Genomic DNA, 6,000 nt, shown 5'->3' with positions numbered 1-6,000 from the left:
AGCCATCCAGTTATAGCTATAACCCCTATGGACAAAATCCCTATAGACAGAACCCTCCTGGGCTAAATTCGTCTGGACAGAATCAATGGGGGCAACAAGCAGCTGGCTAGAACTCTGGTGCTACCTCCTACCCGCGGCCTCAAATGTCCTTTAACCCTCAACTACCCTTTTTAGCAACGTTGCAGTTATCGGATGTGTCCAAATTGACTAATGATCCTATTCTTCATAATCTGTATTGGCCACCGGTTCCAACTAAGATTCTCGGTGATTGTCCCAAATTTGATGGTAAAGCTGGAGAAGATCCCCAAGCCCACGTTATGACTTACCATCTATGTAGTTTGTCGAATTCATGGCTTGATGATTCAATCCGGCTCTGCCTTTTCAACAGACCCTCACTGGCTCTGTTGCTAAATGGTATATTGAGTTAGCACGCGGATCTTTTCAGGACTTTAACTCGTTGGCTATGGTGTTTTAAACTCATTTTCACTTGCCGATTCGATATGAAACAGGCACACATCTCCTGACATCCTTAAAAAAAATAATGAATACACATATCTCCGATCATATCCATGAATGGAGACGACGTCTCCGTTTGATTAATTTTTGGATTCCCGATCAGCTTCTGACCGACTGGTTCACGACCTCATTTGTCGGTTCGATAGTGCGGGACATTGTTATGGGGGCATGTGTAACTAAAGAGTAGGCTATTGCGCATGCTCAGTACCTTGACTTGGTTTACTCCCAGTCCGGTACCCTATATGATTATTTGCCTGATGCCTTGAAGCCCGGAACTTCCAAAGCCCCGCCAACACCATCTATTGACGACGTCATTGGTTCTGTTAATCCGTCCTCTAAGAAATCTTCCGCGAGCCCTGGGAAGCAAAAGTCGAATGCTCTGAATGAAAATACTTCTCGGGCTATATCCAATTCTGGTAATACTTCCGAGGTTAATGTTGTCCAGTCCACCACAGCAGACAAAGCCTCGAAACGAAAGAAGAAGGGAAAAGGAAATAATAAAGCTGATTAACCCAAGCAGGATTGCCCTAAACCTCCACCCGAAGAAGGTGCCAAACACAAGCCCAAGTATCCTTGCCTTATCTGTGACGAGGATCACTATACCAAAGACTGCTCGAGGCAGTCTGAGGTTAGTCGTTTGTTGAAAGGTTCTTCCAGGACTCCTGCCGTGCTCAAAGAGCCTTTTCCCTCGCAGTAAACGCAAATGGTGGTTGATCCATCCCAATCCTCTTCTCCCTTTGGTTCTCAAGTGTTTATGGCTAGGATGATTCCCGTCCACATTAGTACTTGGGAAAAAGAGTATCCGTCGCTTTTCGGGAAAGAGCCCGAGGTTCCCTCTAGCGCTCCTCCGTCCAGTTCTGGTCTCCTCCATATTGAGAGACCTAGCACTGAGATGACTATCTGACCCCCTCCTAAAGGTGTACTCTAGAAATCTTCTTACAACCCTAATGGTCGTGGTGCTCAGCACTACAACATCGTTGAGGACTTAGCCTAGGCTCCATCAGCTATGTCTGCTTTAGAAGTTCTTCAGAGCTGCCCCTCTCAGAGGAAGTCCTTGCTATTAGCCATCAGTGGCATCGACCCGGCCGACTCGGATTTGATCACTTTTGACCTCGATAGTCATATACCGAGACTGCCTCACCAAATTTTCTTCCTTATCCAGGTCATCATCAATTCTAAAATGATTCCTCATACCGTCATTGATGAAGGCACTTCTACTTGCATCATGTTTGTTGCTTGTTGGAAGGCTATCGGTTCTCTGACTCTAAGCCAGTATCCTACGACCTTGGAAGCCTTTGATGGGAGAGAGTCTTACCTTATGGTATACTCCAATGCTTGTCTATTACATTGGAAGGGAAGACAGTTGAAGTGGAAGTTGAAGTCATTGATGCCAATCTAACTTACAACCTCCTTTTGGGACGAAGCTGGACATATGCCATGCGAGCCGTGGCTTCATCTCTATTTCGTGTCATTCATTTCCCTCATCAGGGGAAGATTGTCACAGTAGACCAGCTGTCTTTCTTCGCCTCCTCCTCTTCCGATGGCAATGTGCCTTTTGTGGAGCATACCTCCATTCCATGTGAGAGTGTGGGAGCTGGACTCTTTAAAGATCCTGCCCTTATGGGTGTTTTTTCACTCCCACCTCCCAACGTCACTCCTATTAATATGATTTCTATTCGCTCTGATCCTTGGGTTCTTCCCCCCACTGATCAGATAGAATCCTGGGGTGATGAGATGCTGTTGAGTCCTACCGAGCTCAACTATGTCGAAATTGTTTCTGCATCAGCTCCACCCTCTGAATCTACTCCTTCGAGCAGAGCTCTCGACTCGTACGCTCATTCCCCTTGGCTTGGAGGTGACGCTTCTTCAGACCCTTTAAAGGAAATTTTTCCTTCTGATGAAGCCATTATCAAGACCATGTCTCTCGAGGAACCCCCTTGGCCCGATCATCACTATCATTCCTTGTTTCTCACTACCCACCGAGAAATGCTTACCTGTCTCGAGCGGTTTGCTCCTTGTCTCCAATCTCAACCCCTTCAGATGCCCATTCAATTTTATCAAGTGTCTTCTAAAGGGAACATGGGAAACATCACGCAAACCCAGCCAATAGACATCTCTGTTAAACCAGGGATTGTCGAGCACATCCATATTGGAGTGACTTGTACTCCGACGGAGATTCAACTCTATATCGATCTTTTTTGTGAATTCCATGATGTGTTTGCCTGGTCTTACGAAGAAATGCTCGGCATCGATCCTAGCATTGTGGTGCATGCGATACCTACATATCCGGGTGCTAAGCCTGTTCGCTAGCTTCTACACCCCGTGCACCCCCGAAAGGCTGCGGCTATTAAAGCAGAAGTTGAAAAGCTTCTTAAGGCTAGTTTTATTTACCCCATCCCACTCATAGATTGGGTCTCCAATATCGTCCCTGTGACTAAAAAACAGGGCACTATCAGGGTCTGTGTTGATTACCGTGATATTAATCGGGCCTGTCCCAAAGATAACTACCCCACACCCTTCATTGACCAGCTCATTGATGAGTGTGCCAGGAGTGAAATGTATTCATTCATGGACGGTTTTTCTGGTTATAACCAGATTAATATTGCGCCCGCAAATCAACACAAGACCGCCTTTATCTGTCTGTGGGGCACTTTCGCCTACAAAAAGCTCCCTTTCGGTTTGAAAAACGCCGGTGCTACCTTCCAATGTGCAATGTCTTATGCATTCCATGATATTTGACACATTGTGCAACCTTACCTGGATGATCTGCCAGCTCATTTAGCAAAACACCAATATCATCCCGCCCACCTTCGCAAAATATTTCTCCGCTGTTGACACTACTGCATCAGGCTTAATCCACATAAGTGTGTCTTCTCTGTTGAGTCGGGTAGACTTCTCGGGTTCATCGTCTCCCGAGAGGGTATCTGTTTGGATCCCCTTAAAGTCGAGGCCATTTTGAATCTCCCTCCCCCTGCTTTTTTGCAGTAATTGTAGAGTTTGTAGGGCAAAGCAAATTTTTTATGACGATTCATTCCGAACTATGCAGAGGTGGCCAAAGGCTATATGCGGTTATTGAAGCGGGACACCCCTTTTCTTTGGGATGCTGCTGCTTAAGAGTCCTTTGAGCGCCTCAAGGTTCTCCTTGTTTCTACTCCGTTGTTGCGTCCTCCTAATTATCATCATGACTACACTCTGTATTTAGCTGCCGCCGACACCACTATTGGAATGGTTCTTGTTCAAGATGATGACGATGACACTGAGCATGTCATTTATTATCTCAGCCACAATCTACTAGATACGGAAACTTGTTATGATTATGTCGAGAAGTTGGCATTGGCCGCTGTTTGTGCCGTCCAATGTTTATGCCATTATATCTTATTGCGCACCACGACGTGGTTTCTGATTGCAACCCGATGACGTACATCCTATCGCGTCAGTTGCTGGGGGGCAAGTATTCGAAGTGGATTTTTATCCTCCAAGAGTTCGACTTGGAATTCACCACTTCCAAGTCTAAGAAATCCCTCGTCTTTGCTGAGTTGCTTTTCTCTCTGCCATCTCTTACCACGCCCTCTTGGTTAGAGGACCATATTCTGGATGAAACTCTGTTCTTAATTAACACCCTCAATCCCTGGTATGGGGATATCATTGTCTATCTACAGATGTCCTCTTTTCATCCTGATGTGTCTAAGGATGCTTGACGATGGATTCACCATAAGTCTCAGCCCTATCGTATTATTTGGGACACCCTGTACCGTCTCGGCGCTGACTCTATTCTCCGCCGATGCTTAACATTTGAGGAAGCTGAGTGAGTTCTAAATGACTGCCATTCTGGCACCTGTGGTGGTCACATGTCTGGATATGCTACTCCTTAAAAGATCCTCCGTGCTGGTTACTTTTGGCCCTCCATTTTTAAGGATTGCATTCTTGCCATCCACTCTTGTCATGAGTGCCAAATCCACTAGCAGAAGATGCATGCGCCTCCCGCTCCATTGCACCCTGTTGTTACCGTCGACCCTTTTGCCAAATGGGGCATTAATTATATGACCTATAACCCTCACTCGGCCGGGGGGCATGGGTATATCATCGTTGCCATTTATTATTTCACAAAATGGGCCGAGCGATGCCTACACTATTTGAAGACGGTCACACAGTGGCACAATTTTTGTTTAATCATGTTATCTCATGGTTCGGAGTCCCTCAGGCTATCGTCACTGATCACGGTAAGCATTTTTGTAATCATATGATGACTGAGTTAACAACCCAGCTAGGCTTGCGGCATGATAGCTCGACACCATAATATCCTCTGGCCAATGGCCAAGTCGAAGCCGTCAACAAGGTTCTAGTTACGATGCTTCAACACACCATTGGCATGCACAAGTCCAACTGGCACTTGATGTTGTTCTCTGCCTTATGGGCCTACCGAAATTTTGTGAAGGATGCCAATGGTTTCACCCCGTTCCAATTGGTTTATGGACTGGAGGCTACCCTTCCCATCAAGTGTGAGATCCCTTCTTTGAAATTAGCCATTGAATTACTCCCCAACACTACTCCGATAGAAGAACGCATTCTCTACCTAGAGCGGCTGGATGAGACTCGTTGACTAGCCTCTCTAGCTATTGAAGCACAGAAGAAGAGAGTGAAAAATCACTTCGATCATACTGTCCATCCTCATTCTTTTGTTGAAGGAGATTTAGTCCTGCTCTATGATCAAGCAAATGATAAGCTGGGGGCAGGCAAATTCGAGCCCATGTGGCATGGGCCTTATATTGTAAAGCGAGTTTTGCAAAAAGGGGCCTATGAGCTGATTGATTATGAAGGGAACCCTCTGGATAAGCCCCGAAATGGGCTTTACTTGAAAAAATATTATGCGTGAACTTCATGCACTTTGATTTGTACATACATGTGTTTTTAGCAGGTGTGTTGTGTGTGTGTTTTCATGTTTTGGCTTGGTGTGTAGGCGTATTGCTGCTTATTGTGTCTTTTGCTTCTTGTGTAGATCTCTGGTGCACCTTACATTGGTTTTCCTAATGGTGCCATAGTACCCACAACCTGTCTTCTGCGGCATGGGTGATCTACAATCCTCAAAGTGAGTTAGTAGACCTTCAAGGTGTTTGTCTAGGTTGTACCACGAACAATGTCATTGAATATAGTGTTGTTATTGAGTTACTGACTGAGGCTATCAATCTCGGTATTCATACATTGATTGTGAACTTGGATTCTCAGCTTGTCGTCCACCAGCTCAATGGGCAATATTCCGTCAGAGACCATCAGATTTTAAGGTTGTATTTACGTGTTAAATTGTTAGAAAGGAATTTTGATTTTATCACATATCAACACATTCCACGAAGATTAAACATGTTAACTGATGCATTAGCTAACCATGTATTAGATAGACATTTGCGTAACATGTAATTAAAACAGCATATAAGAAGCATGTAAAACACAATAATAAACCATAGGAATATGTATATATATATCTCGTGT

This window comes from Pinus tabuliformis, chromosome 1_2 (genome assembly GCF_031772625.1).
Source record: "Pinus tabuliformis cultivar Carrire ecotype Pingquan chromosome 1_2, CPIR1, whole genome shotgun sequence".
NCBI classification, from domain to species: Eukaryota; Viridiplantae; Streptophyta; class Pinopsida; order Pinales; family Pinaceae; genus Pinus; species Pinus tabuliformis.
Note: the sequence above shows the minus strand (reverse complement) of the source record.